The 12,402-nt window shown below is 46.5% G+C and overlaps 1 protein-coding gene across 2 annotated transcripts in view; it reads right to left on the reverse strand.

Moving 5' to 3' along the window:
* LOC130846811 (myb/SANT-like DNA-binding domain-containing protein 3) overlaps positions 1-8,689 on the reverse strand; it is a 128,870-nt gene extending 120,181 nt beyond the window's left edge. For both annotated transcript variants that reach the window (XM_057725272.1, XM_057725271.1), the window contains exon 1: positions 8,584-8,689. The gene's annotated coding sequence lies outside the window, so the exon portion shown is untranslated. The remainder of the gene's footprint in view (positions 1-8,583) is intronic.
* Positions 8,690-12,402: the final 3,713 nt, after the last annotated feature.

Raw genomic sequence — 12,402 nt, forward strand, 5'->3', positions numbered from 1 at the left:
GCTCTGCCTGAACAAAGTCCCTGTGATATTTAGTGGAATTGAAACAACATGGAATTAGTTTCAAGTAATTTAATAATCCTTCCTTACAATGTGTGCAGTACCACTAGCTGCCACCAGGTGGTGGTGGGCTGGTGGGGAGTCTAACCATAATGGATCTAAACCTGTGTGGCCAGTTGAGTCTCTAATAAAAGCAATATTAACAATAGCAGATAACTTTTATTGAGCTTTTACTGTGGGTTTGACACTATACTAACTGGTTAATATGCACTATATCATTTAATTCTCCCAAAAATAGCCCCTGAGAGCATCATTTGTTGCATTGTTTAAAAACAAAAACAAAAAACCCCCAAACTTTATGAAATTACCAGAGAAATTATACAACTGCTCTCAAAAGCAAATACTCAGAATTACCAACACCTGGGTACCATTAATAGCCTATTAACTAAACCTATTTAATCACTAGCTAAGTAAATCCAGAGTTACCAATTTACTTTGCTTAATTTTGTAGAACAGCAGGCCTCCCTCTGCCATGTGATTGCATCCTGCAGGGCTATAAAGGGATTCTGGTATGAGACAGTGTACCCCAAAGGTCCGCTATGGGTCCCCAACAGCCTCCTGAAGCAGGCTGCTTATCCGCACTAACCAATTATTATTCCTATTTCCCAACTCAGAAAAGTGAGGTTCAGTAACTTGCCTGTGGTCACACAAATAGTAAGTAGCAGAACCAGAATTCAAACCCAGGTCTGACTCCATACCCAGGCTGCTCTCTGCTCTGCTTAGCCTTCTTCTTTCAGACCTAATGACAGCCTCCAGTGTCCCTGCTCAAATTACATATCAATTAGCAATCAGATTGTCAGCAGGGAAAGGTCCTAGGGTAGAGCAACCTAGGAGGAGCTGTGCCTGCTACCCTCCATCTCCAAGTGTTGGCTCCTCCTCTCCCTTCCCCGCTCCCATTGCCTGCCCCCTTCTATGTCTCAAACCTAGGGTCCACTGCTCCCCACCCCCAACCAGGTGCACCCCTCTCACTCTAACCAGGGTTCTGAAATAATTTCCATTAATTGGAAATTATTATTCTTGGTTGATCTACTAAGAAGGTATGTTTGAAAAGTAACTGTAGCAATAATATGGAGCTTTAAAATGGCCCATGCCTCAGGGGAACTGGATGCTGACATTCAGCTTGAGCACCTGACTGACAGTCCTAAGTAAATAAACACTTTCGGAAGAAAGAGATCTCCAGGCGAAGCTTATCCACAGAAACGTTGAGGCTAAAAAGCACATTCTAGCTTAAAACTTCTCAGGAATGTCCATAATTGGTTATAGATGACAACATAACAAGCCTTCTCTGCTTCATCAGCTTTGATTAGAAACTGCCCTTTCGTGCCCCCCAACCCTGCTGTATGGATAATCGTTTTTGTCTGCTGTTCTGCTAGACAGAGTGCTACCAGCTCTTTTGCACGGTTGTAGGACAACAAGCAGCCCAGAGACCCTCACATAGTGGGCCCTCAGCAAAACTTAATGAATGAATATATTTTGATATAGACATAAAACTGCCTACCATGCACATAATGAGTATCATACATGATAAAACAATCAGTACACCAAAAGCTGCATGAAAGTAAAACTGGTCAAATAAAATAGCAAAATCCAAATGCAATGGAAATTCCTCTTGGGCTAAGCAAAGACCCAAAGGCAGGACTAAATAAAATAGCAGGATTCCAATACCATAAAAGAACAAAGAGGAAATAATCAGCACAATTCCCAAAACAATAACATTGACTAAATCACCAGAAGATTGTAATAAGTACATTTAATATCCACCTTAAAAATCCATCTGTTGGGGGACTGAATGTTTGTATCCGCCCCAGCCCCAAATTCGTTTGTTGCAACCCTAACCCCCAGGGTGGCTATATTTGAAGATTAGGCTTTTAAGGAAGTAATTAAGATTAAGTGAGGTCATAAGAGTGGGGCCCTGGTTCAAGAGGACTAGTGCCCTTATAAGACAAGACAACAGAGAGCTTGCTTCCCCCCCTCCCCCAAACATCACCAACCCCAGGGCTTACAAAGAGGTCATGTCAGCACACAGAGAGATGGCAACCACCTACAAGCAAGAGAAGAGGTCTGAGAGTGAAATCTACCTTGCTGGCACCTTGATCTTGGACTGGCTACCAACCAGAACTGTGAGAAATAAATTTCTGTTGTTTAAGCCTCTCATTCTGTGGTATTTGATTATGGTAGGCCAAGCTGACTAACGATATTTTAATGAAATCCAATGATATTTTAAGTCCACCAAGGGTCAAACTAAGTCCTAAAATTTGAGCAAAGACTGGAAGGAGTTGGCCAGATTTTACTTCTACTGCCCTCTGTAGGAAAGGGAGTTCTCTGAAGTCAATACTCAGGATGGGAACCATGACCAAAACTCTGTGACACCGAGACCTCGGACAGATGTTAGGTTATTAACGAACTACTGCTCTTAAAGTGAAGTGAAATAACCAGGGCACCGGATGCAGAAAACCTGGGCTCAAATCCTGACTTCAGCACTCACCTAGCTGAGCCACACCTAGTGTGACTTTGGGCAAGTCAATTAACCTCTAATGTTTCATCTGTAAAATAGGGTTAATACCCCTACTCTGCCTTATTCCCTCTACACAGCTGTCCTGCGATGGGGGTAAAGAGGCACAGACTAGATCTTCAGTAGACTGTAGTTCTTTCCACCCTTTCTCACCCATACTGGACTGCTTCCAAAAGTAGAACAGTGGTCTAAATGCAATATATACTCAAATACTTATTGGCTCTTTTATTCACAGATGCACAATTCAATAAATATGTAATGAACTCCTGCCAAAGGCTCAGTACTGTCCTAGAATATGTGGGAGATACAAAGACAAGTGAACGGTGTAGCCGGAAGGAGCGCTGGCACGCAGAAACTGATAACCAAAAGGAGAGGCACGATCAAACGGGCACCATAATAGAGGGCAACGCACCCCCGGTGTTCCGAGGAGGGAGGAGGTTAATTTGCACTCTTCGTGAACAAGAGGACAGTTGAGCTCGATCTTTAAGAATGTACAGGATATGAACAGAGAGAGCTGAAGGAGATCATTCAGATAAATAATTGATAAGAAAGGGCCTGGATTCTGAGTGGTGGCGATGTTGATGGAAAGGAGGAGGTGCACACCAGGCACTGTTTCAAAGTGAGAAATGGTCACGATTTTTGTGTGTTCACACCAGGGTGGGGGATCAAGAGAAAGAAGAGGCAGAGAGGATACATACACACGAGGGTTAAAGGCGCAACTTCATGTGCAGGCACCGGAGGGAGGGGTATTCCTTAAGATCCAGGAGAGCACAGCCCAGTGAAGACATAACAGAGCACAGCGTGCTGTGGGTGGGCTGGTGACAAGGCCATGAGATGAGCACAGGGACAGAGATGTGCCCAGGGACATCACTCCGGGGACCGGGAGGGATCTAGAATAAGGACCTTCACTCTTATCAGCACAGACTGGAAATAGAATTAGCCTTAGAACAAAGCAGGGCCACTTTGGAAAGACTGAAAGAAGGGAAGTATACCGAATAGGTGAGTGAGCTGCAGGAAATGTGGCTCCCAATTCCTGAAGGGAGGCCTGGGCACAGGTTATGCGTGATCAGCTTGCTCTAAAGAGATGAGAGCCTATTTCCTATCCTGGTCTGTTGACTCTGTCTCCTGACTCAGCATCCCCCAAACAACCTTTTTTGGAAACAACATAGATCCTAACATATTAAAACTAAAAAGGAATTCAGTCCAATCCTCTCATTTTACAGATGCAGAAACTTAGGCTCAGAGCAAACTACGGGGGTTCCTGGGGTCCCAGTAACAGAGGAGGGCCTAAAAGCAAAGCTTCATTATTTGTTTTCAACCCCTCCCCCCCACATCTCTTCTCTGGAACCCTCTTGTCATCAAGATGCCCTTTTGCTAGGTACCTTCAAGCCTTCCCCACTATCCCAACTGAAAACTCGAGGGCACTGCTCTCAACTCTGACACTCACTCTGTGACATCAGGCAAGTCCCCTTTCCTCCCTGTTGATTCCTCATCTCTAAATTATAAACCTACAATGGGTGATCTCTAAAACCCCATCCAGTGCTGGCAGTCCATACCAGCCCTGCTGCTACAATGGTTTTTCTGCAACCTAATTTCCACAGTTCTCTGCCAAAGATGCATAGATGGTATTTTTCTGATTATTTATGAGGCTAGTGCAGCTACTAGCCAGAGAAAGAGAACGTTGCAGCAGAATAAAGTGATCTCAGCACTTTAGGGGATTTAAGGCCCATGGCCAGGTTTAACTCTGTAGGTTAAGCATTTCCAAGTGAATTATCTAAAGCAAGTGATGGGATCTCTCTTTCACTACTGTAGCCACAGCTCCTTGAAGAGCACCTGATATATAGTAGGCACTCGATAAATATTTGTGGAATATATGTTGAAACTAACCTGCTTGCCATTTGCATTTTTTACTAATTATATGTAGATGTTCTACTATCGTAAATTTCTCCTTTTATAAAGGATTTATCATAACAAAAATCACTTCCTGGCTTCTTCTTGTAAATAATGTTGTACTGCATGCTAAATTTTTAACAGCCTTGCTACAACTATGATGCCTTCGTGATTTCATTCGACGCAGATAAGAATAATCAGACGTTACTGTTCCCGTGTACACCGTCCCATGTACCTGCTCTCATGTGTTCAGACCTGTCTACTCAGGATGGCTACTCACCTGTGTCCTCACCATCTTCTTTCTTTCCTTTAGAGGTCTTTCCAGTCTAAACCTAGCACTCAACTTGCTTCCTCCAGTGCTCTCCCTCATCTTCCCCTTCACCACCCACTCCAGGCGGCCAAGTAACTGGGAAGTGTTTATTTTTACCATCTGTGTCTGAGTGTGACTGTGAGCAGAACCAGCCTTGTGTTTAAAGCGAGAGCTCCCCCCTCCCTCACAGTCCCCTCTGTGAACCAGAGGCAGGTTCTTAAAGGTCCTGACCCCTTCCTTCCCCTCCCCCACAGCTCCATCCTAAACCATCTCCTCACCCCCGTCCCAGTCTCCCTGAAATTCCCTTGGAATCATTATTAAAGTACCCTCCACGGAAAGTGCTTTTACTACCGAAAGTCCCCTTTTGCAGGTGTTCCCGCTCCAGCCTCCCTCATGTCTGTGAGGACTCTCTCCTCTACGCCCACCACTTCAGCAACAACAGCTCTCAAATCTCTGGGCCCAGGATCACAAGTATTTACCTTTTCCTGCAGCCTCAGAATTACTCTGTACTGCAGTCTATCCACGCCTTTGAGGGGCTCCCCTATCTGAGTGTGAGCTCCTGAGGCTCGGAACTATATTTATTTGTATCTTGAGCACACACCTGATTCATGGTGTTTGTTCAAAAGAAAGTAGGGGTGTCAAGGAGAATCTCTTTCCACTCCCATCTTCTCTCCTCAGCACCACACACATTTCCAATTGTCTCCTAGGCACCTCTATCTCACTGTCCATTACGGGTACCTCAGAAATCTCCAAAAGCAAATTACTCCTCTATCCCCAAACCTCCTCATTTCTGATTATTTCAGCCACACTAACTTGGCTCAAAGCAGAAACCGCCGTGTGCTCTTCAATCGCACGGAACCACTCATCAAGACCTACTACACATTTTATCTCAATATCTCTTCTCTCCACTCCCATCCTCATTGCCTATGTCCGAGGTCAGCCCTAGTCTCTCAAAATGATCTCCCAAACTTCCAGCCCCTCTTCCACACAGCCACCAGAGGGATCTTCCTAAAACACAGTGATGATGCTGCAATCTTGTGTTTAAACCTCTGACATCTCCCCCACTGCCTAACTGATAGATAAAGTCCAAACTGCTCACAAGGCATTCAAGGCCTTTCCAGATCTGGCCCCAATTACAGTGCCCCCTCCACCCCACCCCAATCCACCCTTTCCATATATGTTTCAACCCAGCCAGACCAAACTCACCTTCATGCCCTTGAACCTGCTGCGTTCTCATGCCTCTGGACATGGGGCTTCCTCTGGCTGGAATTCTTTAACCCAAGGTCCCCCAATGGCCCATCTTTACCTCTCAAAGTCCAATGCTGATGAAATTTTTGTGAAGCCTTCCTCAACCAACACCCAGGCTATGTTTATTTTATTTACAACAGCTTCCTCCTAAAATGAGTTTGAGGCAGCTTACAAAGTATGTACACACTGCAACTAGATTCTTTTTTTTAAGAGAGAGAAAACCAGGGCAAAGACAAGACAAAGGTGAAAAAGGTAGAAGTTAGCAGTTGGTGTAGCATTCAAAACCCCTATGCTAACACCTCATCTTGAAGAGGTAGATTAGCCCGGAGTATTCTATCCAGAATGAATGAGTTACTCGTCAGTGAGCTCACCGCCAGTTGTACATGTACTTCTCATATTTTCTGTAATTTGCTCATTGTATCCATCTCCCTCACTAGGCTGGGAAATTCCTAAGGGAGACACATAATTTCTGACTCATCTCTGTATCCATGGCATGAAACACATGACTCAGAATAAGACTGGTGCTCAGCAGACAAGCGCTAAACAAATGTCACCACGGACAGGGAAAAAGGTCCTGGTGTTTGTCGAGCTCCCTACCAGCCACTGGTAGGGACCAAAAGACATTCTCTAATTCTCACCAAAAAAATTACATGGTGGAGAAATGGCAGGCCTAGGATTCAAACCTCCCACTGTCTGTCTCTCCAAAGCAACTGTTCTCTTTACCAGCCACAATGCTCCCTACCTTCACCATCCCTATGTGCCCAAACATCCTCTCCTTCAAGGCCTGGTTTTAAAACAACCCTTCTGTAAGAAGCCCTTGCTGCTCGCTCAGGAGAAAAGTCAGCCTGAGTTCCGCTCCAACTTTCCACAACACTCAAATAAGACACAGTCACAGTCGGGAGAGGAAGGGGTGCCTTCTGGGTAGCTGAGCACTAGTGGGATGGATGGGTGTTCTGCAGATGGTGGTGTGGGGTCCTCAGCTCTCCTACCCCCTGCCCCTGGGTGCAGTGCCTGTGCCTTCCTGCCTTTCTCTTCCTTCTTCAGGGTCTGAAGCCTTCCAGTTCTCCCCATTCCAAACTGAATCCCAAAATAATCTCCTCAGGCCCACTGCTTCTCTAACCAAGGGAACTGTATTCAAACACTTCTTCGTTATATCAGTGTGGTCTTTGTATGGATGTTTTAAGCATCTTACCAATCTTAAGGGTTGGTGAGCATCCCAATCTCCTCATACATATTAAAAGAATTTCAAGAATCATGAGAAGGGACCACGGCATTTTAGGAGGCCCTGTCATCTGGCTCTTGACCCATCTGAATATTTTTGGGGTGGCCTGGGAATAAGAAGAGACAATCCACTGATCTCGCCCCAGAATCCCTCCCCCTTCCTCCTCCCAAACAGGATGCCTTATCTCTAAGGGCAGGATGGAATCCTGGTCCAGAAAACTGCTGGGGTGGTGGACATTGGTCCCTTCCTCCACATTCTCTTCCAGAGCATCAGAATCCTCCCTTCTCCTCCCATTCCACCCCTTGTCTGTCTCTGGCCCCAAACTCCCATAGCGGTCCTCGGTCCTAACTCAGGAGCTATGTTTTTTAATTAATATTCAACAGTTTCCTTGGTAACACAACTGACTTATCTGACATACTACTAAAATGCACAACCCTGGCCCTGATATTATCCTATCTCCCAGATAAATGTGTAACAAATATATCCTATAACCACTCTCCTGACACTGCAGAAACATCTGTAATCTTAAACGTTACCATACCTAAGAATCGCCCAATCTCCTGAATCAGAATAGGAAGACTAAATTCTTCTCCATTTCCTACTCCTAAATAAAGATTACTCCAGCAATTCACAGTAGCTACATCACAGCACAGTGTGATGATTTAATTAGATAACTCATGCCAACTGTTTGGTACCTAGGGCCTGGTATATAGAAAGTGCTCAATATTTAGCTATGATCATTTACGTACATTCTCTCTCACAACAGCACCTGGGGGTAAGCATTACACCATGCACTCCCCCGCCACCATCCCTCCCCCCCATCTCGCGCCCATTTACTGAAGCAGCAGCCAGAGCTCGGAGTAAAGGCGCTTTCCCAAGGTCAGGCGGGCACCGATGTGATGCTCGGCCTCGGAGTGCGGGACCCCTCGCATTACGCCCTTGTAAGGGACACAAGGGGTCTTAAAGGAGGCAAGTATGGAAAAGCGCGAGCACGGTGCCCGGCATACAGTGGGGGCCCTGGGACGGGGAGACCCCGGCACCGCGGGTCATGTGGATTCCTCCCGAGCGGCTCCTCGGCTCCTGGAGTCCGGAGTCCCCCGGCCCCGGGTGCGCCGCTGGATCTCCCCGAGGTCCGCGCCCTGGGGCTTTGTGCGCCGCAGGCCGGCCCCACTCACCGAGTCCCATCGCGGCGCGCGGAGGTGGCCGCCGGGCCTGCGGGGCAGCGGTCGCTGTGCCCGGGCCGGAAGCCCGCCCCACCGGCCCCGCGGCCCCCGCACGCCCGGCCCGCGCCCCCCGCCCGCACCCCCGCCCCGCGGCGGCCCGCCCGGCGGGGCAGCCTCCTACCTGCAGCGGCGGCGCGGCGGCCGCGGCGATCGGGGGGAGGGGCCGGCGAGATGCGAGCGCGGGCGGCCTCGGCTCCTCTCGCGGGCTGGGCGGCCGGGAGGGCCGCGGGCTCCGGAGCGCCGGGCGGCGGCGGCGGCGCGCCCCCGGCCGGTCAGGCCCCGCCGCGCGCGCAGCGGCCACAAAGCCCGGGAGCCGCCGCCCCCTCGCGGGCCGCCCGCCGCCTGCGGATCCGCAGGCGCCGAGGAAGGCGGGAGCGCGGCCCCGCGCAGCCCCCACCTCCCCCGGCCGCGGTCGCCGGCCTCCCCCGAGGTTCGGGGCGGGGCGCGGGGGGTCCCTCGCCTATCCACCCCTCTCACTCCCGGCTGACATCCTTGTGCTGCTTGAATTCCCTCCTCTCACCTTTTGCGGACGAGCTCCTGAAGGGCCTGAAAAACGGTTCCATTTCCATGAACAACAAAAGAATGCATTTGTCGCAAGGGATTTGAAAGCCACGGACACGAATTAGCTCAGTCCAAGCGCCTTGTCTGAGCAAGGCCCCTTTTCTTTCGGGACACCCTGCTACTTGAGTGGCCAACCCTCCTCGGCTGGGTTCATCACGGAGTTTTGTTTTGTTTTGTTTTTTAATTTGCGGAATGTGTCTCCCCCTAGGCTGTGCACTCCCAGGGCAGAGACTCCCCTCTGCCGCCCAGGACCTGGTTCAGACACTGCGCTGAGTGAGTGGGCATTTATGAGCGGATGAATGAATGCACAACAGATGCAAATGCGAGACAAGGCACATTTTATCGTGCCCCCGCAGGGATGGGGGCTAGGTGTTTCTTCTTGCCTGTATCCATTGGGAAGTTTCCTGCACAGAAGGGCGCAGAGGGCTGTGGAACTTTCTCTTGTTGTTCTAATCGAAGTGAAATTCACATAACATAAAAACAACCACTTGAATTTAAAGTCAACAATCCAGAGGCATTTATTACATTCACAACTTTAAGCAACCACACCATCTCTATCTAGTTCTGAAACATAGTTACCCCGAAAGGAAACCCATTATCCAGTAAGCAGTCGCTCCCTATCCCCATCTCTCCCCAACCCAGAGTAACCACTAATTTACTTTCTGTCTCTCTGGATTTACCTATTCAGGACATTTCATATCACGGGAATCATACAATATGTAGTCTTTTGTGTCTGGCTTCTTTCACTTAGCATGATGTTTTCAAGGCTCATCCAGATTGTAGCCTGTATCAGTACTTCATTCCTTTTTATGGCTAAATAATATTCCATTGTATGTATATCACAATGTGTTTATACAGGTATCCATTGACGGATATTTGTGTCATTTCCACTCTTTGACTGCGGTGAATAGTGCTGCTGTGAACATGACTGCAAATGTATCTGTCTGTATACCTGTTTTCAGTTCTTTGGGGTATATACTTAGGAGTGGGCTTGCTGGGTCACAGGATACTTCTATGTTTAACTTTTTGAGGAACTGCCAAAAAGATTTTCCATAGTGGCTAAATGAATGATTTTACAGTCCCACCAGCAATGTATGAGGGTTCCAAATTCTCTACCACCTCACCAACATTCGTTATTTTTCATTTTTTAAATTTCTTGAATATTTGTGAGACTACTGCCACCCTCCCATCTCCCATGATCCACAGACCCACCTGGCTCAGAGGCTGAGAGGCTGAGCCAGGTCTTTTGGTTATAAAGAAACACCCAAACACTTCCAGTGGTCAGAAGCACCAATAAAAATGAAGAGCCTTACTATAACTTGGAGTTATACTGCTCCTTGTTCATTATTTTAACAATAATTTGTCTGGTGTCCAAGTAGCTTAGAAATTGTCCAGAGAACTTGGAAACTAAGACCATCCTGAGGTAGTTGCTGTTGGTAAACAAACTTTATGATACTCACCTCACTGGAACCCAAGGCAGTACACCATTTCCACTTCGAGTTTTCCACCCTGGTGCAATGTTAGACATCCATGAAGATTTCCTTCTTAAGTGAGGATATAGCCAAGGGAAAGCTTTTGGGGTGCAAAAATAGTCAATTCAGATTGGAAATTTGATTGACAGGTGGTACAGCAGGGGAAAATAAAACGATGAATTTAACAGACAGACAGGAGTCTGAATCCTGACTTTACTGCTTATACTTTGTGAACTAAGTTAACCACATAGAATCTCAGCTTCTTCATTTCTAAAGTGGGAATCATGATACCTACCTGGCAGGGTGGACAAAGCTTCTAGTCTTTACTTTAATACATGATTAGTATCATTATCATTACTGCATGTTGTCAGTATTGTTATTATTGTTTAATATAATAATATTTTAAATAATGATGATTGTCATGAGCCATATGCAGAAATGCTGCTAAGGAAACAGAAAACTCCTATTTAATCATGTGTCTCTTCCTCATATCAAGAGATTAAACTATCTCCAAAACTAATGTGACAAGGTATCTTGTGATATGTAATGTGGTCACTGCTTTCACACCTCTCTCCTTGTTCCCTTAGTTCCCTCCTTGTTCCTTGCCTTCAGACAAGCTTCTTAACCCTCCTGAGTCTTATCTGTAAAGTGATGTAACAAAACCTACTTAACAGGGTTGTCTGAGGATTCAGTAAGGTATTGTATTTGTAAAGGGCTTAGTACAGTACAAGTTACATAGAAAATCCTCAATAAGTGTTATCTATTATTTTTTATTACTAATAAAGTTGCTCTAAGTTCTCTGTAGAAAGAGTTAATAGAAGGGTGGAGTCTACAGAGTCTAGTAAACAGGAAGCTTTATGAGAGAAACCATCTGTGTGACTTGTCCCCTCCTCAAGAGCAGGAAGTCCATTCCCATGATGGAGGTGAGTGATGCATTGCACTCTTTTTTTTTTCTTTTTTTTAAATTTAATTTAATTTTATTTATTTATGGCTGTGTTGGGTCCTTGTTGCTGCCTGCGGGCTTTCTCTAGTTGCGGTGATCCGGGACTACGCTTCCTTGTGGTGCGCATTCTTCTCATCACCGTGGCTTCTCTTGTTGTGGAGGACAGGGCTCTAGGCTCACAGGCTTAAGTAGTTGCTCCATGGCTTGTGAGATCTTCCTGGACCAGGGATCAAACCCATGACCCCTGATTGACAGGCAGATTCTTATCCACTGTGCAACCAGGAAAGTCCCACATTGCACTCTCATAGCTTGTTTTTTTGTTTGTTTGTTTGGTTTTTTTTTTTTTTTTTGGAGGGGGTGGGGTTTGGCTGCACCACGCAGCTTGTGGGATCCTAGTTCCCCGACCAGGGATCGAACCCACACCCTTGACAATGAAAGCTCACAGTCTCACCCACTGGACTGCCAGGGAATTCCCTCTGATAGCTTGTTGAGAATAATTTTGAAAATGGTCTCCCCTTTGCTCAGATCCAGTCTCACCAAGCAGTCTTGATATTGGAGTTGGTTTCTACAGAAGTTTTCTTAAAGAAAGGAAAACGCACTCATCATCCAAACTGAATACTCCACAGTTTTGAGAAAGTACAGTTCTCTTTGTAAATTAACACATTGGGGTTTAGTTTATTCAACCATTTTGACTGTCCAGACCCAGTATCCCTAAAATCGAATTAAGTATGGACATTAGAGACAGCTTTCATTAGGTTCTCTGAGCGGCAAGGAAGAGATTCATTCAGACTCACTGAAAGGAAAGGTGTTTATTGAATTTTACGTGAATTGAAATATAGGAACAACCCAAGTTAAGCAAACCTCACAGGAACCTAAGAGCCACTAGGAACCAATTTTTATCTCTCGCATTTGAGGTCAGTGTGTCTTTCTATGTCTCTGCCCCTGGCTTTCTTTGTCTCTCTGT

Source organism: Hippopotamus amphibius, chromosome 2 (genome assembly GCF_030028045.1).
Source record: "Hippopotamus amphibius kiboko isolate mHipAmp2 chromosome 2, mHipAmp2.hap2, whole genome shotgun sequence".
Taxonomy (NCBI): domain Eukaryota; kingdom Metazoa; phylum Chordata; class Mammalia; order Artiodactyla; family Hippopotamidae; genus Hippopotamus; species Hippopotamus amphibius.